This window comes from Patagioenas fasciata, chromosome 8, assembly GCF_037038585.1.
Source record: "Patagioenas fasciata isolate bPatFas1 chromosome 8, bPatFas1.hap1, whole genome shotgun sequence".
NCBI lineage: Eukaryota > Metazoa > Chordata > Aves > Columbiformes > Columbidae > Patagioenas > Patagioenas fasciata.
In genome coordinates, this window is record NC_092527.1 from 41,106,087 (window position 1) to 41,128,586 (window position 22,500).

Here is a 22,500-nt window from a genome sequence, read left to right on the forward strand (position 1 = left end):
CAATTCTAAGTTTTTACACTTTTATTTTTCATTTGAAGAAAAACGTGTCACAATAAAAGTGATGCATTAACAGAACATCACTTCTTTCTTTTTTTTTATTATGCATATTTAGATTATTTCCATGAAATTGCTGATCAAATCCCACAGGCTTTTAAAGATAACTGAACAGTTACCCATTTGTGTTAACTCTGGGATATTGTGCAAGAATTTGTGATGGGACAATGAGAAGATAAAGCGCTCTCTGAGAACAATCAGTGTCTCGTGGGTTATTCAAGACAACTGGATTGTCACAGCAGGAGTCAGATTCTCTGAGGGTCAAAATTCCCCATTAGTTTGTCTAACCATATTTCTAGGTGTTTAAGTATCTGAAGAAGTCTGATTTTGAGGTTTTTTTCAGTGCTGTTGTATTTCAACAGACTCACTGTAGCTGTACCCGTTATTTTAGACGTACAAAGGTTTGATTTCGCACACTACTTGCATTTTTATTCCTGGACACATTACTCAGTAAATCATACAAGATAATTCAGGACACTAACTACCTTTCCTCTAACCAAACAGCTAGGCTTCTCCAGTTTTTGCCAAGTACCCACATGGGCGGGTTCATGTTTCTACCATCACTGGCTCATCACTCCATTTACAGTGTCATGGTGGCTCTCCAGAGAGAAACAGCAGTAGGAAACATCATTTGTGGGCCCTTCAAACAAACTTATAGAATAACAGAACAGTTTGTGCTGAAGGGACCTTCCCAGCTCCCCCAGTGCCACCCCTGCCATGAGCAGGGACATCTTCACCAGCTCAGGTTGCTCAGAGCCCCGTCCAGCCTGGCCTGGGATGTCTCCAGGGATGGTTCATCCACCACCTCTCTGGCCAACCTGGACCAGGCTTTCACCACCCTCAGGGGCAAACATTTCTTCCTCATGTCCAGCCCTGAATCTCCCCTCTTTTAGTTTAAAACCATCACCCCTTATCCTATCACAACAGGCCCTGCTAAAAAGTCTGCCCCCATCTTTATTATGGGCCCCTTCTAAATATGAAAAGGACAAGATAAAGTCTCACCTTGAGTGACCCGTTATTGTGCCGTTGATTAAGGCCACAAAAAACCATCTGCCTGGTGGATAAATGAACCCAGGCTGGTATGATACACTAAAAATTAGACCATAGGGTGGTGTTGCCATCCCTAAAATTCAGCTTGCTGTTGACTCCTACTCCTTCTCTCGGGTTGTTCCCAAGGACAGTGCACATTGAGGTAGTCATGAAGACTGGGATGAAGATGAGCAGCGAAGCGGTGGCTCATGCCGGTCACAGCACATTGGGCAATGTTCAAGGCTGTCAACTCAACTGTGCCCAGCGCTTCCAGGATGAGCGAGCAGGATGCATCTACAAGCCCACATTAAAGATTTAGAGGAAGGCACGCTGCCGTTCATCTGCTGTCATGGTCGTAGCACCAACTTTGAACATGCTTTGCCCCAAGACTCTCTCGCGGCGCTGGACTGTGTCAGCGAGTGGTGCCAGCTGAACTCATGCAGTAAAGAAGAGTGATTATACATCCTGTATGTAATCACGGAACATATGTTAGAGTGGCACATGAAATCTGGGCACACTTTACCCATGTAGTAAAGACCAGGAAAATTATGAACAAGCTACAGAAGGAAAACAACTTGCCAAAATTTCCCAAACCAAGCAGGAGGTTCCAGCGAGCTGGAACTCCACTCAGTATATTCTTGAGGGGGTTTTGGAACAGAAACCTGGATATGTCTATAGCATGTTGGCACTGCTCATGATATAAAGAGCAGATGTCCTCACCTCCACCCACATGATTATGGCTGCCAGTTTTTCTAATATCTTCTGCCTGATGAACTGTCCAGTTGCAAGAATTTAGGCAGAAAAATATAAATGGCATTTCTGAACTAGGGATGTTTTACTAGATGCTAAGCTCACAGAACTGTACAATAAGGCAACACTGGTCAAGGGAAAAAGACAAAGCAGACCAAGCCAAGGCATGATTTTTCTTGAGGAGGAAATTTAGAGAAACACATTTTTAAAAAGGAAATTTCTGAAAGCTCATAATTGTTCAAATTTATTAGGGAGTTCAAAGAAGAAAAGCAGAAATACCTGCTTTGAGATAAGATAAAAAACATCTTGAAAAGTATTAGGAGTAAAGAGAATTACAGTACAAGTTGTTTCCTAGATAGCAATAGTAGGACAACAGTCAACAAGGCAGGAAAGATGATACTGTTGAATAAATATTCTTGGTTTATAGTGCAGAAAGAAGTCAATCCTAGTACTTCTGTCACAGGATGGTGGTCAAAATTTCCATGTCAATAACATATCAGGGCAACAAGAAACAATAGCTACTAACATTAGTTCCAGGAAAAACACTGATATGAACACCAAACTAGTCAATTAACAAAGCACTGATGGGGGGAGCCCCATGGCTGCCGGTTGGTGTGGTTAGTTCCTGCTCTGTGACCTGGTAATCAGCACATGATTATGAAACCAGTCACTTAACAAGCCCCAAATTATCCACTTACCATCATTTCAGGTTTTTTGGCACAGTTCAATTTATTGTGTGTATACACAACCTGGAAAAAAGGCATAAAATTATCCCTTATGTGTGAGAATGGCAGACAGAGGAGGACAGAGCATTGGAAGCAATGACTGAAGGACAACTTAAATATCAAGGTGGAAAAGAATCTTCCCCTGGGCTCACAACACTGCACCTGAAAAGAGAAGCAGTGGGATACCAGATGGGGTGGTTATATGGACCTCGTTATCTTACTTCGTTAGTGGGTACACCTGGCTGTGTAGGGATGGCAGAGGCTGCTGACCACAAAAGCTGCAATTCAGTACAAGAGGTTTCTGAGGGAAAACCAGGCTAATGATTAATGAACATATAGCCTATAGGAGAAGATTTCATGGTTCAGTTTATTTAGCTTATCAAAGGGAAGGTTAAGAATGACTTGACCACGGCCTATACACACCCACATGATGAAGTGAACTTTAATAATGGGTACTTTCATCTATCAGACAAAGATATAACAAGGTCAGTCGCTGGAAATAAATTCAGAAGAGTAATTAAGGTACACGTTTTTTAATGTTGAGAGTGATGAACTGACACAAGAGCGTACTAGGAAGCAGAGCGAGTTCTGTAATTTCGAATTATATTTAAGAGGTGTTGTTTTTCTCAAAAATCCATTTTTATAATTCAGGCTGCTAGGGGAAATTCAATGCTGAGGCCAAACTATCCTATCACAGTCAGTCCTTCTGGCTTTGCAATTCATAAATCTGTTAGTGTGAGAAAGGACACGCTGCCAGTACACTAATGTTCACAGCTCATGCTGAAAAACCAGTAACAGATATTATTTGTTACCAAAGCATATTTATAAATACAAAATAAGTCTGCACCCTGGCAGACGTGCTGGCAGGAAGCTCGGTGTTAGCGCTGCTTCGTCTTCCCCGTAGACACTGAGGCTGGAAGTTTGGGCAGCCAAAAACGAATCTTCCCTGTGTTCCATCTGCATGCAAAACTCCCAAACTCCCAACATCTTGGTGGGGGGGGGAAATACAAATTGTTTGCTACAGACTGCAAAAAATGCCCTTCAGTGCATCGAGCAGCTGACAAACAGGACAGGTAGGTGGGTTTCGTGCCTCTGATGGCACAGAGATTCTTTAGGAAAGAAGGGTGAGCTCATGCCCGTGTTGCATGTGGTCCAGCTGCTGGGATGTTGCACTGGCTGGGGAGACAAGTGTCCCCTGGGAAGGGTGGGTGAAGTGGCTGAGATGGTGGGAAGAAGAAAGTGGCTGAAATATCGTCACCTTGTCCCAGATGAGAACAGCAGACGAAGACGAGCGCATCTGTCGCCTTCCAAGTGAACCTCTGCACAGGCTGCTTTGGGGCAGGCAAAATAGCAGCCCTGCATGGCCCCTTCTCAGCATGTGACATTAGTCTGGTAATGTCCCTTCACTTTAATGGCTTAGCTTGATTAAACTTTAGTTATCACTTTCTTTCCCATTAAAGATTTATTTTTACTACAGGAATAAATAAAATGATGGGGACACTGGGAGCAAACGGAAATGGCAACGGGAAAGTTCTTCCTCAGTTAAATTTCTTTGGTTAAATTTTGTGTTCTGAAAGAAAGAAATCAAGCTGGGGGTTGGTTCTAGTTTGCAGTCACTGGATTTCCAATAAACTAGATCTCATATTACACAAAAGAGAGACATGGACAGAAAGTTGCCATGAAAATAAAGGCTCCTATTAAATCAAATAATTAAGATCATGTGAGAATGCGGTTTCTAAAAGCACAGTTATACAGGAAAGCAGCCTGCGACTTCTCTGTCGAGTTATCGAGGCACTCTAGTTCTCTCACAGCATATAACCTATGTAAATGGCACCAATAAAAATATTCCGATTTCCATCTATATTTTGATTACCTTACAGTGAGTACAGAATATAATAAACTCCCGGTTCTATAATGAATTCAAATAAACAAACAACTACCCTAATCCCCAAGCAGGCCTTCCTTAAACGAAATTGAGAATAATTTGGGGATATAAACTCTCTTTGTGTTATCTGGAAATGCATGTTACATTAGCGTTGTTTGGTTTTGCTGGTATTATGTGTATGATATTGGTTCCCGGTGAACAGCTTAAAACAACAGTCAATTGGTAAGTAAGGGAGCTCGAGGTTTTGGGTTTTTTTTCTGTACAAAGGAAGGAAGTCATTTGCATTTTTATCCCATTAATTTATTCCCTTAAAATAGGTAAAAAGGAAATAGTTTCCTAGTCAAAATGTTTTTGCCCGGTGGAGTTCTGGTAATAAAGAGTAAAAAATGCAGGAGATAATTGTGAACACTTTGCAGAAGTGCCCCTGTCGGGGAAATCGCCCGGGGGACCGGGCTGGGGGCTCCGGGCTGCTCTTCATCTCACAAAGAACAGGAGCTGGAGGTACCTTTCTGCACATGTGTCCTCAGCAGCCTTTATACAGTACCCCGTGTTTAAGAGGACTGATCACAGCCTACGAGGGTCTATTTACCTTGCATTAGCCTCCAAAAGCCTGTAGAGGGAGATTTCTTATTACTCTTTAAAGTAAGTGAAGCGGGAGAAGGATTGTAACGATCATGGGTATTATTTCTTGCTGGAGGTTTCCCTTCTTTAAAGACTCCAGCTTTTAAATTAGATTAAAATACCAGATGCTACTTCAATATTAAATCTAAATAGATTTTTTTTATACATCTAATACTTAATATAAAGGTATAATATTAAGTTCTCGTCTAAATTAGTAGATGTAATTGTTTAGGAGTGAGGTCCTTGTGATGATTTCCAAGTCTTTTATATCTTGCAGGGCAGGAGACCTGGTCTGTCCCCGTGCTGCTCCTTGGGCACTGGGATCGTGGTCCTTGAGTTGCAGATGCTGCTGAAATTGAGCCCTTTGGAGGGAGCAGGAGGGAGGCGAAGGGCAGCATTTCCCTGGGGGTGCAGCTTCTTGTGTCACCCAGGCGGCTTTGGTGACGTCCCCTGGTGGGTGCTGGCACTGCACGACTGCCCTGGGGCTCAATCTGCCGGATGCCAACTGAGCGTTTTAGAGAATTTCAAAAGGAAAACAGTAAAATTCAACATTTGACATATACTGGCTGGAGCACCAGCCCGGGGAGGAGCCAGGGCTTTTCCTCCTCTTCAAAACTCTGCTTTTATCTCTGTCACTTACAGAAATACCCTGTGTTCTCTGAGGCACTTACTAGTGTAGATTAACTTAACAAAAGAGGTGATTTTATAGCATATTACAGTCTATTTTGGTTTAAAGTTATACCTAGTAGTAGAGATTGAGTATTTTTCCTTGGAAACCTGAGAAGAAAAGCACCATAGATCAGCGCACTTTTTTATAAACGAAGTGTATGGATCTAACCAATATTTTTTTCTACATGTGACCAAAAGCCCTGAGTTTGTAGACACTCATGTACAAGGTTAGCTTCACATGTATGACTCGTCCCTGCATAGCAATTGCATTAGAAACCCTGTTGTTAGCAGAAATCGGGAGCTAAAAACCCCAAACGGCCCTTTCCCATGTTTATCCTTTACACAGTCACTGTCTCAGGTATTTGTGTACTGAAGGGGAGAGACTAGAAATAAAACAGAATCTCTAAGAAATTTGCAATTTATGGGGTTTTTTTAAGCAGTGAGGAGCAGCTTAGTTACACGGTGTCTGCTCGATGGAACAAGAAACCAAACAGTCTAAGTGGAAAGGCAAACAATTGCCTTGCTCATGAGAACTTCCAAAATAACCCCTTTCCAAGCAAGAAATTCTGCATTTTAACCCACTGGTGGCTGCAACCTAAACTTCTGAATTCAGGAAATCCCAACTTTTTCTGCTTGACGGGAAAAAATATCCAGAGCCTTTCAAAATGTGACTCTGCACAGTATAATGGGCTGCTGAGTTGTTTAGATTTAAATACTGTTTATGAGGGGGTTTTTTGCGTTAGAAAGATGCTTAATACCTGGTCCTTGGTGCCACCCCAGTGACACAGGCTGCTGGAAAGCAGAGAGTCCTCCAAGGCAAATGATGGGACCTGAGCATTGTGGTGACACTGGATGAGTTTTTGTAGCTCTCAATACATGACGAATGGGTGGTAAAAGGTATTTGTGGGTGTTGGGGCACACTGGTAAACTGTCTTGGGGAAGGGGATCCTCTGGGATGCTGAAGGTGAGTTAGAGCAAGCTCTGGGTTAAGGAGCTGGTAAATAATGAGCTGTGTGGGAACAGCAAACGGTGGAATCCTCCACTGCAGCATCTCATCGTACAGCTAGAAGACTTTGTGGTAGGACCAATCCGCCACACAGCTAGAAGACTTTGTGGTAGGACCGGGCCATCATACAGATACAAGATTTTGTGATAGGACTGACCCTGCCGGAGCTGAGTGCTCGCACTGGGAGTGAGGACACATGGAGTGAAGTGGGGCAGTTTGCACCTCGCTCCATGACGAATCCCAAATGGATTCAGTGATTCTTCAGGGATCTGCTGGAACACCCAGATTTCATTTTGCGTGGCACTTGTGTGCTGTTAGTTCTTATGACCGTAACAAACCCTGGAGCTGTTTTGCCCTGTTCCGAGCACATGCTGTGCTCCTCAGGACTCATCTCACAGACGAAGCAGAATCCCATGGAGCCATTAGCGTGCTGCATCGACAGCCAGTGCATTGACCAAGTGGCTTCATCATCCCCATCACAAGCTATTACTAAAAATTCTTTAAGCAGACCTCGGTACAATAGAGTACACTGTCAATTACAGGGCTGTTCCTCTGCATGCCAGCACGTCAAATAGCCATTGCCTGAGTTCAATAACCCTCTCTAATTAAGTATTTACTAGATTCCACTATTAAGCCACTATTAAGCATTTCAAAAACCTTTATTTATTATGTATTAATCAATAGTCCTTTCAGACTATTGGATAAGCAAATGAAGTTATTACAGGTACTTTCCTTTTAATACTTTTAATACTGCTGAAATATAGGAAATTTACTCAAAGAAATACAGGTGATATTTACAGTCCTGCACATCCACGTAAGAAATGCAGGCTGAGAACTAAAGGTATGCATCACCACCCAACATTAATGCACACATACCAGCTTATTCCTCTTTCCCCATCCTCCCTTTCTCATGGTGACAGAAACAAGGGGCAGCTCTCACTTCTGATACTCAGAATGAAGTTGGGATTCCACTCCTTCCATGAGTTCAAATCCTCTTCCCCAGTTTATCTTCCAGCCCAATGCAGATCTGGGTGAATAATAATTTCATCTACATGAACATCACTTTGTTTGCCATTAATTTGATAAAGATTTCGCCACCATGGCAATATGTGAATATGTTTACATAAGGAAACAGCAGTGAATCCAGCAGCCTAATCGGAATCCACAAAGGAACTCTGAAGTGCTTACAATCCTCTGCTCCCTTTTGGATTTCTCCCAATACCTTCACTTAATGATCACAACTCGAAAATGCTCGCATTGAACCAAATGTCTTAGACTAATTATGTGTTAGTATCTGATAACATTTTGCCACAAAAATGTTTGTTTGAATGTATCTTATCAAAGTAATGTTTGTGCCCAGGATTAGCCACTGCTTGGCTAAAGATTTATGTAATCAGCTTATTTTAAGATTAATTCATGAAAAAAAGTACAAATACCTATTACCACTTAATTTGTATAATAGATATTTACTATATTTTAACAGTGCAATTAAAAATTAATATGGACTGTAAAACCATAAGGTCATGTAAACACTCCACTATTTATTTGGTACTTCACTTATCTTTTATCCCAAGATGTGATTATGCAGCCCAGACCTTTCGGGTTTGCAGAATAGAGAAAGGTCACAAGTGAAATGAGATGAATACTCTCAACCCACTCCTGAGCAGACATGTACACAGCAACGCACTGTCCCCGCTCATTCATCACTCTCCGGCTTGAGAGGTGGCAGAGGTTTCGGAGAGCCTGGAGGTGGATTGATGGAGCCCAAGAGGTGACTTGTCCCTCGGGTGAGAAGCTAAAGCTACTGAAAGAGCAGTCGGATAAAACTCTCTGTTGCCCCAGTCCTTTCTTTGGTTCAGGCTCTGCTTTGTGAGCACACGGTGCTTTTTATGTGTTTGATCGTCGGGGTTTGGCCTTGACTATGGGGTTGAAATGTCGGCAGCTTCAAAGTCTGCCAAATTAGTTCTCTCTATGCACATTTGAGCTTTCCAAAAGTTTCTATTCAGATTATATCCTTAATTAGCTCTTCTTCTCCTTGCACATTTTTTTCTCTGTCTGCCTGTATTTGGGCTTGCAGGATGCTTCAGCAACATGATGTTTTCTTGTGAACATTGGAAAACAGATCTTGCTGCAAGATGCCTTCCCAACGTGCCTCTTCAAAGAAATTACCACTGTGATGTGAATGTCCCAGGGGGTCACCCATTGAGGGGAAGGTTGGAAAGTCTCTCTTCTGTTTGCTCCAGTTCCAATTTCCACTAAAGTTGATGGTAAAATTATTACTGGGACCCTATCAGCATCCAGCATTTGATACCCATCCAAAGAGCTGTACCCTTCAGGTCTGCAAAACTAGCCTCAAAATCTCTTCGGAATAAACATATTAGACTGATTTTTGGTAGCTTTGGCATGCTTATGCACTAAAAATAGCAAAAGACTAATTTTTCTTTCGATATTTTGGCACTCGCAGCCTGAGGTTAAATCTAGAAGGGCACAGGCCTTCGAAGGTAAACACAATTTGTAAATGAGCTTTTGGGTTTTGCTGATCTTCAAACATATTTGTGTTTCAAGATTAATTTTCATCTATACAAAAATATTTCCTCCATGGAAGGCTCCCAAAGATGAAATTCAAGCTGATTTAAAACTGCAGTTACTCACCTCGATTTCTGAACTCAAGAATTCAAATCCAGGAGAAAAACCTAAGGAATTCTCTCCTGCTGGCTTTATTAGCATTTCACAAGGAGGTCCTATGTCCTCCGTAGGCATGGTCCATATCATCATTTAATAATTCAGGCTTGGCTAGCAAAGCATGAATGTGTCATAGCTAAAAGTCCAGTAAAAGACACTTCCATATGTTCAAGGTACATCTTGAAGAAAGGATTCCCAGAGTGGTTTTTCCAGCGACATGCAGGTCAGCGCTGAAGAGCTGCTCGCTACCGTTACAACCCTCACAGCTGAATGTGCCACTAATAACATAGCCAATGGTTAATACCTGAAAGGAAAAATGCACTCTTGCTTATCAATTGGCTTATCAATTATCTAGCAATTATCAGTTGCTTATCACTTGTAGGCATATAAAAACAACCAAACACACTGTGCCAACACCACTTTCCCAGCAGGTGGGTAACAAGTAGATTGTTATTCCATAGCAATTTCCAATTTTTTTTAAAGTATTTAGTTTCAAATAACAATATCTAGATTAAGTTGGTTTGAAAAACCTTAGTATTTGTTTGTCAGCTGAGAAAAAACATTATTGCTCTTAATCCTTACTGGTCTGAATCTGGCATCACCTGAAAGGACTGCGTTAGTTGGTGTTTGGTGCATTGTTACTCCGCAATAAAACGCTCCTGTTCTACCAGACTTGACAAAAATAAAACCCCATAAATACTTCTAAAGAACAAACAAAAACACTTCCTTGACACTGGGTATGATAAAATATAATCACAGTTATTCTGGAAAGCTCCGACAGACTATCTGGCAACTTTGAACTGTCTATATAAATCATTAGATTGCAAAACATTTCTGAGGGAAAAACAAATTAAAAGGTCAAGTCTTTAACACACAAACATGCAAAACCCTCCACAATATTAATTATTTTCAGCGTAATGTAATACTAACCATTGCATATAGTTCTGTCACAGAAGAAGAAGAATTTAATTGTGTCAGTATGATTGTCCTGGGAATTGGGGAGCCTGCCATAGGTAGGGAGTGTGATTTCAGCCCGCGAACGCATTAGCAGCCTGTATTGAAAAGGCTTTTCCAATCCTCATGCCCGTGCCGCTGAAAAGCAGAGGTGTCTACCTGCTGCAAGGGCCTGAACAAAGAGGTTTTATCTTCTCTTGAGCAGATAGCAAGAACAGGAAGAAAAAGAAAATTTAAAAAAATTAGCTGCCTACCATAAGCTAAGTAAGAAATGTAGGAATAGTGATTGATGGCAAAACTTCAATGTTTCCCTTCTAATCATAGCTGGGATGATTGCAGAATAATTCAGTATCATCGTTGCTGTCACTGCTCTGCTCCTCACATACGGGATTTAGGACCTCTCTGGACCTATGGACACAGGAGGCGAGATTTTATGACCCATTCCATGGCTGGCATACACTTGTGAGATGATCTCATATTCAGTTGGGTTTTGTTTTTGTTCTCCTTGTCTTGCAGTGAAGAAAAGTGGTCCCAAAGCATGGCAGCTTCTTGTTCACTTTGGGATTTTGTTTGGGTTAGTTTTTTGTTTAGTTGAACTCTAGATAGCAAGCAAGAAATATTGGTTTGCCATTGATATTTTCCTTTAGATTTGTGTTGTTATAACACAAAATTATGAAAACAATGTAGCAGTTTCAGGTTAATTTGTAGTTATATTTGCTGGTTTATTTCATTGCATTATTAAAACATTTAGTACCGTATGTGTCATTAATATTCCAAAAAGTAATTAGCATATTTAATCAAAAACAATTAGGAGCAAACATTGCTTCCCTTTTTAAGTGATAAAATATTTATGCCTGGAATAAACAAATGGAAAACCAAAAATTGATTTCACGCACAGAAAACAAAACAAAACAGAACAAACCACCCAAAAGCAAAAAGGAGAAGACGCCTTCCAGCCTCCAACCATCCCTTGGTGGGTTTCTTGCTTTTCTTTCTCTTGAGGGTGTCAATCATCATTTTACCCTTTGAAAGCAATCAAGTTTTGTTCCAGTCTCCCCATATTGTAGTAAAAGAAGAGAGGAGAATTAGGCAAAATTCTGTAAATCCAGCCCTGGAGGCAGCTTTGCTTGTGTAGACCTGCTTGGTGAGACCTGACTGTGGTGGATGCTGGTTTGAGGGTCTCGATTCCAGGGGCAGACCTGAGAGATGGAAAAGCTAAAAACGTGATTGATCCCATTGCAGCCATACTTCAACAAATTTGGTTTTTTATGTGAAATTGAGGGTGAGGATGCTACAGAGGAGCTCTTTCCCTTTCTGCTGGGTTTTTGGGGGTCTCACTGAAAAAAAAGCCTCGTAATACTACGTTGCAATAACTTTTCTACAGTTGTAAATACTATAGAATTACAGAGTAATAGAATGGTTTGGGTTGGAAGGGACCTTCAAAGCTCATTGAGTCCAACGCTTGCCATGAACAGGGACATCTTCACCAGCTCAGGTTGCTCAGAGCCCCGTCCAGCCTGGCCTGGGATGTCTCCAGGGATGGTTCATCCACCACCTCTCTGGGCAACCTCTCTGGCCAACATTTTACCACTGTCATTGTAAAAAATTATGTATTTGACCAGAAATTCCAAATAAAGTTAACCAGTTGGCTTTAAGACCTTGTGGCCACTTCCTCTCACGTTTCCTTTGCGTGATGGCATCCTTCCATCAGGTCTATTGACACCCTTCCGTCAGGTCTATTGACACACCAGTTAATATTCAGGGGGACATCCCACCTATAAACTTTTCCAGCTAGAACAGCTACCAAATGGATGATACTATTTTGATTTCCGTTGTGCTAATCCTCTGTTATTGGGTTAGTTTTTTTAATTTGTTAGTACAACAAGCACTTTTCCAAGTGCTTAGTAAGTGGTTTTATGTTAAGGCTCTAATGGCTACATGTTAAGACACTAAGACATCAACAGGGACTTCATGTGGAGTTTGCTGGTTCCTCTGTTTTTCTACATTGAAAACCAAGAAACTCAAGCAATGAAATACAAATCCTTCGTTTTCTGGTTTGCAGAGAAATAGGTTGTTTGTAGTGATTTGAACAGAGACTTGGCCAGGGTGGATTGGGCGCTGCTGGGATGGAGCGAGATGGGAAGCGGCTCCCGCACAGATTTATAAATAGGCGGCGTTTCTCATCCTGAAACATTGCTCCACTTTGCCGGTTGTACTGTAAATTAGCACGCTCCTCTTTAAACACAGTCAAAAGAAACAAAATACATATGTAACACTGCTGCCTTGAACACGTGAGGGGAGGAAAAAAAAAAACAACTTCTGAAATGCAGAAAACATTTGTTCAAGTCTCCAAGGAAAACGAAGTCAAACCAAACAAGCATATAATATAGATGTACGCCTCTTGGGCAAAGTTACCTCTAAGCCCATATGTTTTAACAAATTAAGAGGTAAATAATTTGCTGAAGGTACAGTTCAGCCACGTCAGAACACCTCTGGAAATGAGATATCTCTGCTTTTCAAGTGGTGTTTCTTATCAAAAGATCTATTTATCTACTTTTTAGAAAACAAAACAAAACAAAACACCTTGTTTTGTCTCCAGAAATACTACTGTAAGTAACTATTAACCCTTCAGGGCCTCTACAAATAATGTGGTCATTTGAAGTTTAGCCTGCTTTGCTGCTCTTGTATCCGTGAGCAGCTGAGAGAGATTGATAAAATTCAGGTTTTCAATAGGGAAAAGCCACTGGGGACTTCCTCGGGAATGAAAAGAGACACAGAAAGGTTACTACACGCATCCTAGAGTCTGGTACATAATTCTACCATTAAAACTTTAATTTATGAAAAAGATGCTAGTGTGGTCCCCAAATGGTTAAATTCCACTCGAACTTTTCATTTTAGTTAGTCATGAATATATCTAACATACAGAGGCCATCAGCATCTCGCCACTAGAGACTATAAAGTCTACTTACATAGGGTTCCTGGGATTTTTCATGTTCTTATGGAAAATATCTCTGAAATCCCCGAGCTGAAAATTTTGATCTCATTTGTGGATGTGAGTGATGCTGAGAAAGGGTTGAAGAGTGAAGAGAACACTTTTCTCGCATAATTTCATTTGTCAGGAGAATCTTGCCGCTGACATTGGAAGAGTGATTTAATTGATTTTAATCATACACCTGAGATTGGGAAATTGAGCCCTCTGTCCTGAAAAATAATTCTAGGCTTCCATGAGAATGTCTAATTTGCAGCTAATAGTTTTTTTTTTTTTCTTGAAGTTTTGTTATGAAGTTTAGAAAATACAGATCAAAGGCTCACATGTAGAACTGCTTATTGCAGCCAGAGATGTCAGAAAATCGGGGCTGTTGTGTCTCCGTCTTTCAGAGGTATTAAATTGCCCATCTGCCTTGGCATGTAACGAGATGCTGCTGCGATTTTGGACAGGCAGGAAAACAAAAGCTCTGACTAAAGACCGCGTTATGCCTTCAGAGAAGAGACACTTTTATATGCTGAGTACAGCCTAGAAGACTCAGAGAGCTGTGATTCCTCAGGACTGTTCATGCTCAATGCTTGAATTTAGCCTGTCATTGAGTACAGCGTTTATAAATTGCTGATAGATGCCAAGGAGAGCCTGGTTGTGTGCTTCAGTACGCTGCAGTGATTTATTCTAAATGGCTAATTCCTTCTTTTATTATCTCTCAGTTCAAAATAAACAGCATTATTCAATTACAAATATTAATACAGAACACAAAAATGAAGCCAGATAACTTTTTGGATTATGAAGAAACAGTGTGTCTTATGGTTTTATTTCACAGTAAAATCTCCATGATCTTTATTACCTCTATCAGCTGTTATTCAGAGGGGATTACAGTCAGCAAGAAGTTTTCCTTTCCCCAGTGCTTGAACACTGAGGAAATACATTTCTCCACACAGCTTGTAGTGGTTTGGGATGTAAAACACAATAATCACAATATTTTCTTTTCTGTAACAATCCTGAAAATTTGCATATTGGATTTGTATTCAGAGAATTTTATATTCCAAAACTGTACTGACAATACTATTAAATAGCCATTAGTTTTCAGTGCTCCCTCTTGTATGGAAAATAGAAAAAAATGGCATTATTGATTAGACGACCACTTCAAGGAGTTGAGAACCTGCAGGAGCAACTGGCACAAGGAGTTTTGACACAGGGATGGGTTTAATTTAAAGTGGGTGCTGTTTCGGAGCTGAGCCAAGGCAAATGCCACTTTTCAGTTTTGGCAGCGAAGACTCGGAACTCTTCCAATCTATTTTAATCAGATGTTGATTTTATATGAGAGCTGGAACTTGAAATCTCATTTTTTTTTGTGCTGGGGAATGAAAATTGTTGGGGCAAGGCTTGGACTGGGTGATCCGAAGGATTCGGACTTTTGTGGTTTAGATTCAGTGATGTCTTGTGAAAACTCTAAAACCCTTGAGAATTTGCCATCTCTTTTGCTTTTTTGGCAGCCAAGACACTAACGACGCAGACACCATAAGGAGCTGATAAGCATGTGATTACTGTTATGTCTGTAGCAGCAAAAATATTTATAGTGAAGGCCCTGCACAAACAGAAATATCAGCTTCTGTTGAGGTAGGAAGAATTGACATTTAAAACACAGCTGCCAAAACACAAGAATACCTTTTTTGCCCCTGTTAGTGAGGATTTGGGGTACCCCTGTCAGCTGGGATAAACTGGGATAAGTCCTACTGATGCAAGTTTAGAAATTACTCTAAAGGTTTTGTGCATCCAAGTGACTGCTCCAGTACATTAATTTCATCCCACTCTTCCATATTCAGTACGATACAGAACATTATTCTGCTACCCTGGTAAATCCAGGCTGCTGAAGAAGTTTGGGGGAAGACGGAGAGATGAAGATTGGAAGAACATCAGTCTTGTCACTTATTTTGAGCATGTGCGGCGTGTGAATGTTTGCAGTCAGGGAATATATTTAGCAAGTGGGCCCCAAATGCTGGTATAATAATTAGTTAATGTTTGTAAAGCAATTTGAAGGTGACCAGCGCTGTGTAAGTGTTAAGTGTTATTATCATATGCAATGGTATGGCTCATTGTACTCCTCGAGCTGTAGCCACAACAATCTTGATGATGCCTGTTAATTTTGCTGACTCTTTTATCATTACCCTCCATTGGTGATTAAGTGTCATTTGTCTTATAATTTTAATGTTATCTTTAACACACATAATAAAGTTTACATAATTATAGCCTATTAATATAATTTGCATGCATGTTACTGGCAAGGCAAAGAGAATGTTTCACCACCCAGCATGTAATTTGGCTTATTTAACCATTTCCTTTTAATTTTCATCAATAGATCAGCGTGCCTTGTAAATGGAGATAACCTCAATAAATTCTCTTTTCAAGATTCTTATCTGTATTAAGTCTCTAAAGGTCTCGGTAGCAGGACTATGAAGTGCTGAAGGGGGAACATTTCTCAATGTCTGCTATGCGAAGTTTAAAAAATTCAGGCTTTCTTCAGACAAGCATGGGTCTTCCTAATGAAACCTGGGAACAAGGTGTTCTCATGGAAGCTTTGAAAGTGTGTGTGCACTGTACTTCATAGCTGAGCTGTAACAAGACTTTAAATGAGTAAACAGTGTTTAGATTGAACATGAAAAGAGTCAGCATGAAAAGATAGGTTCAAAATATTACATGATGCTTTGCAAAAGTGTAAATGTGCCTGCCTTTATTTTTTTTTTTTCTCTTGGTAAATGGCAAGCGTTTACAACCCAACTAAAACAGTACCAAGAGAAATCCTGTGTTTGCTCTTTGGAAGATATTCAATAAATTATAGTGAGCTGCAAATGTCACTGGATTGGGAACTGTAAGAGCTTTACCTTTAAGTCTTTAAGTAAAGACTTGCAGCTGGTGCAGTGGCTAGGTAATCCCTAATGATAAGCTGCTTTTAATGTGGGGGTGAGGCAGTTTTCACACAGATATTACTGCATTAACCTTACTCTAGGTGCGGTGCAGGTGTGCACAATATTGGGCTTTGCAGCCTTCCCTACTTTATTCTTCCCGTGTATCTGGAGCCTGCTTTAACAGATCCTCTTATACCATGGTGAAAAGATTGCAGTTCAAGCCTATTATCAACAAAAACCTGCCAAAAGGGCTACATTGTCAGACTTTATGATGGTACTAACTATTCTGTTGTTCTCTGGAGACCAAACTTAGACCATTAAATTCACTTCATTTGTGATTTCAGTGACCTGGACTGCAGACATAGGTCTTTTGATGTAAAATGCTAGTACAGGAATCAATGGTACCATCTAGTTCTCCTTAAAGTATATCATAAAAGTGTAATGGTACTCTTCTAAACAAAAGGTGACATTACTCTTGTATAATACAATTATATGAGGATGATGTTTTCAGCAGAGTTTATTCGATATTATGATGTGCAAAGACTTTACACATTGAAATAAACTGCGTAGCTGAGTTCACTCCATTATTTTCAATAGACTGACTATATTGTCTGCACTGGAATATAGATAATTTTCATACAGTGGGGAGCTATTTTCATATCCTCTCCATGAAATAGATGAGATTATAAACAGGCTGGGATTACTCAAAAACCAACACAAGCCATGTCTACAGACCCATTTAAGACAAAGGCTGCCTCCGAAATGGTCTCTTTTGATAGGGAGGCTCCCAAGACTTGCTCCGTTTATTTGACAGATGACAGCTATTTATAGTAAATGTGTAACATTTTTGAAAATTAAAATTTTACTAGTGGAATTTAGGGGTTATTTTCCACTCAGGGGACTAACATTTCTGTCAAAAGGCCTTTTTTATACGGGCACCATCTTCAGCGCTAAACCTATTTGTAAACAAACCCATTGCGATAGCTCATTGTCAAACACTGAACAGGTTTACAATTAATGAAATTGCTGCAACAAAATAAATGGAGAGTTACTACGGCTGCCGGTATGTTCGCGTTGCATCACAAGTGAGGAGACATGGCTTCTGCCATCGACCCAGCGCTGGGAGCTCTTTTGCAGAAATCCAAGGTTGAAAATAACCCCCACCTTGCAAGCCAAAGGCAACGCAAACTGTGGCATTCGCCTTTGCCATTAATTTGTGACCAAACCAAAAAGCTCACAAACAACAAATCACGGAAGTGTGCAAAAAATCACAGCTCAGGGTTTCCTTCCCCACTTTTCCTTTTGGAACCACTTTCCCATTTCCAATGTTGGAGAGACGTTGCAGGCGGCCAACTGATGTGGGGTGAGGGTGATGTGGTGGTTGATCGTGTATTCTTTGCTCTTTGCAGGAATTGGGTGACTTTGAAGGATTATGCAGAGGGTTACTGCCAGCCCCAAGAGGACATCAAGAGGGGGCTCATCAATGCCATCAAGGGTAAGATACACCACACACATTCAGCATCATGCTGAGAGGCTGGGGGTGGGAAAGTGGAGTGTGTGCTGAAGGCACCACAGTGATTGGGAACCCATCCACCACCTTTGGCATTGCGTTGCTCAGCATAGACATCTACTATGGACACGTGGTTTCTTCCCTCCTGTGGTGTGGCTCTGGGCTGAGATCTTGCTCAAAGATCCGGCATCCATTTCCATTTTTCCAAAATAATAATAATATGAATATATGTTTAAATCCCCCAAATCACAATATGAAAGTATGAAAGGTCTTAACCTAAATAAACATTTTTAAAATCCCCTGAGGAAATGCCCATGTGCAGTGAAAAGGGATGAAATGGTCAGGGTTGGCCATCCACAAAGCACTTGCATAGGTTGCTCAAACTGGGGCAGCATGGTCCTCCAGCAGACACCAAAGGGTAAAAGCCAGAGCCAGCATCATTCACAGCACCACAAGAACTGGCTATATATTCAAGTACCTTGTCTCCTGTAATATTATTACCTAAGGCATGTGAGGATCAAGAAGGGAATTATTCCAAATTAAATACTTGAAAGGCCACTTGCTGGAGATTTTGTGTGACAGATCGTCAGTGGTGTCCTGCTTGCTCTGCCAACCTTGCTGTTATTGCTCTCCATAATGGTCCAAAAGTTGTGCACACTCCACCATCAGGGATGAGGGATTTGCTCCATCGGCGTGTTTGCCGCAGTCTCGGTTCATTGTTCCTGATTTCTTCCTTAAATAAAAACTACGAAGAGGCATACACTTTGGAGAAGAAAGGAGCTATCTAAGGGCCAAACGCTACTCTGATTAACCACTGAAAGGCATCTGTGATCACTTCATCTGCTCCCTTGTAGCTGATCTTGGCTGCACATCCCTGCTGAAGGCGCAGCAGCATCATGAGCCCTACAATGTGAGTGCCATTGCTCATCTCCCTCAGCTTGGCCTTGGTGACACGGCTTCTCACATGGAATTACAGCCTGGAGTGGGTCAATGGGCAGCAAAATCCATGAGAGAAGCCACTGATCAAGGGAAAAGGGATGGATTCTGCCAATAAGTTGCTTTTTCTCTTTCTGCTCTTGTTCTCGGAGAGAAGTCAAGTCTTGTTGCTGGAATAAAAAGTTTCTCATTACACAAGTTTACGTTTTTTAAAACTTTTTACTTTCAATTTCCAAGACTTTTCCCTCCTTTTCCCCATTGCAGAGCTTGGTCCATCACCTCAAGAGCAACAAGACATTACCATGAGATGCTGCAGGAGAAGGGAGGAGTGTTTGCTTACCAATGCCATGGTATTACTGCAGGGAGTTATCTCCTTATATTTTAGTTGCCTTATCTTTTAATTTCTTTCATAAATATGAGGAAGTAGTAGTTTTGTTGCTGGCCGTCTGGATGCTCACCCTGGAGACAGGAGGAAAGCGTGACCAAAGGGACGCATGTCCATGAGCAGTGACCAACCCTTCAGGTGGGTTACATAGAAAAGACATTAGAGATGAGACTAAAGCAAGAGTAACTTCACACTAATTGTGCTACTTCATTACACAGGGCCTTGCTTTCTCCTCATATTATCTTACACTGTGTTCAGAGGGACAAAGGGACCAGGGAAACAAATAGGTCATTCCACAGGGTGCTAATGCTGCAGCCAAAGTTGAGCAAGAGTAGCCTTTGTCTGGCCATTAGTGCAGGTTGCCTTATGAATGGTTTTAATTAGTTATATCAGGGAGAGCTGAGAACCCAAAGGGCTTTTTGCTTCTTCCACCATTGGGTGTTTGCTGTTCCTTTTTTTAATGTCTACTCTCGATGAACTAAAGTCTTGCAACTAGACAAATGGTCTTAATTAAGCAGAGGCAGAAGCAAATATTCCATGGATATCAGGAGTTTCCTCAGACATGACATTTGAAGGACAGAGAGTTGCAAAAAGCGATTTCTTGTGTCATCCAGTGTTCAATACTGTACACATATGGCATTTTTAAAGAAATTCTGGATTTAAGCCTGAGTGTGTGATCCTTACGCTTTCTAGGCTCTCTCCAAAATAATCTGAAAGTATTTAAAATTTAAAAAGAAAAAAAATAAAAGTAAGAGTGGTTCCACCACCTCATTTTTTCTGGTGGTCACCCAATGGGAGAAAGAAGAAGTAAATTTTTCATCAGAAATAATAAGTATTTTTAAATGGAGATTATAAACAAAACCTAAAAATCCCAGCACTTGGACCTGTGTCTCTTTCCATTGGTTTTTCTTTGTAGTTAATACAAAAGCACTATGGAACATGATATTGCTTGGCCAAACCTTAGCATGTCTCAGAAATAGCAAAATATGGGAACAAATCTGTAGGGGGGGTTATATAGATATATCTACTGGACTTTCTTCTTTCTTTCTTTTTTTTTTGTTTCATACACCAGTTTGTTTCATGAAAGAGATTTTCTCCAAATGACCTGATGAGCAAGGAAAATTGTTATAAGAAATTTCAACCATTACTTTAGCTGGTCTGTTCAGTAATCGGGACAAAACCAACCAGGATGGTCTGATCTAGCGTCATGCAGAATCCCAAAACCAAACACTTGAACTTCCCACGTCCTTCAATGCAAAGGTGTATTTTCCAAGCACCATTAGCTGCAGCTACAGGGGGGCTGTGTGGGATTCACTGGAGGCCACTCGGAACCTGGATCAGCACTTGGCTCAGTGCCTCCCTCCTCCTTTCATCCCTGGACCAAAGGAGCCGCCAGCTCCAGGCTCCATCCCTCTTCCCTTCAGCAAAACTGGGGGTTGCAGAACCCCCTGTACATGGAATACAGGAGTGACCCAGCTCCCCATGCTCAGCTACCTGTTGAGACTGCAAAATCGGGTGACACGAGCTGAGCCACATAGCACAAATCCCTCTGAATTGCTCTCAGTTTGAACACGGGTGTTCGTTCTTTTGGGAAAGTTTCTGCTTTAGGCAGAGCTTTTCGACAAGCTTTTACACCACATGTGTATACATTATACCTCCAAATTGCCTCCAAGCTGACAGTCTTTCGGGTGCATTAACTACTTTGCTACCACAGGGGCAGCCAGATTAATACATATTTTTAAACTGCCGAAGCGAAATATTTCAGAATGGTCTTTTCTGCAAATCTTTGACTTAGTGTTCAAATCTGAAAACAAGCCCATCAGCAACAGCTCAAGTCCATCAAAATACCTTAGCGCCTTGATTGATAAATACGGTATGTTTACACTGTGACTACCGCGTGCTATTTTCTGTCAGCGCTAATTTATCTGAAAGTCTTAACGTGTATGTTATAAATTCAGTAGCATTTTATAATGAGGGCTGTTGAAATAAATCACTCCCTGAAAATAATATTCAAAGAAGTCAGTAAAGTCTTTGGTCGTACGGATTCCAGCGTACGAATAGCTGTGACACACAGAGAGACAGACACATTAACCTCTCAGAAATCCGGAGAATCTAAGCCTTTTAAGTGTTGCCGCATGCAATTCTTCCATAAAAAGAGGCATATAGCATTAAAGCTCTCTATCACAAGTGGCTTTAATATTGAAAGCCTCCACCGTAGACAGGCGGAGAAAGGTGGAGTGGGGGGAAGAAGGAGGAGAACAGACATCCATCCTGTATGTATTTATATTATTAGGCTCAGATTATTATTATTTTTACTGCAGGTTTCCCTTCAGTTGGCAAGCGAATCAGTTTTTTGTCTCCAGCTCTTCTCGGGGCACACGCGCCCGGACCTCGGCGGTACACAGGGCTCTATTAAGCCGCCGTTCAATAGTTTGGTGATATTCAGACAATATTGAAACATTCCCAAATGAACTTTGCAGGGAGACATTTTCATTCGCTGCCTCCCTCCTCATGCATATTAACAAATGGTATGCAAGGCCTCATTTAATTCACTGATTTTACATTCGGATCACTTTCTCTTTTACAGCTATTTTTACCGGGCTTCATTAATCTTTGTTGAATACAATGGCATACATCTTTAATGCGGCCGCTGTCAAGTCATATTTCAGTAAGAGCTGCAAACTGAATGACAGCAAGCAATATTAATAAATTTAACATAGACTATATCAATTTTTAACAGAATGAATGTGGAAAGCTAAATGTATTATTTTTCGTTTAAATCATAGGGTTTATCACCGGTTAAGTAGCAGCGATTTCGGGAAACTTGTGACGTGCCGTACAAATAGATTTACATCTCATTAATAAGTAAATTAGGCAAATGCCTTTCAAGTTCAGACAAGTACATAAGTGTAATCTCCATATTAAAGGAGTAGTCTTTGATAAACCACTGAGGAATTGCAGCAGCCAACTATGTGACATGTTGCCAGTGCCTGAACTCTTCCACATTCCCACCTTTAATTACACTGGTTCATTACTAAAGAGATAAGTGTCTCTCCAGTTAAGATTCTATAAATGAGCAGCATGCGGGATCCTCCCAAATCATTTTTGCAGAAACCATGAAAAGGTGGTAACAGTTATGAAAAAACGAATTATCACCTGCTCTCTTTCTTCCTTCCCTGTAATAACATTAAAATATTAAGATGAATTCCTTTTAAATCTCAGAAAGAAATTGTCCATTAAGAGATGCTATTTTGTTTAAGAAAGAAGCGTTAAAAAAAGAAAAGGAAAAAAGAAAAGAGAAAACTCTTCTGAATTTTTTTTAATTTCCCTTCATAAATCCCAACAGAGATAATTTGCTGTAAAATTTAAACCCAGTGAGAACTTGTCTGTCTGTGTTAAATA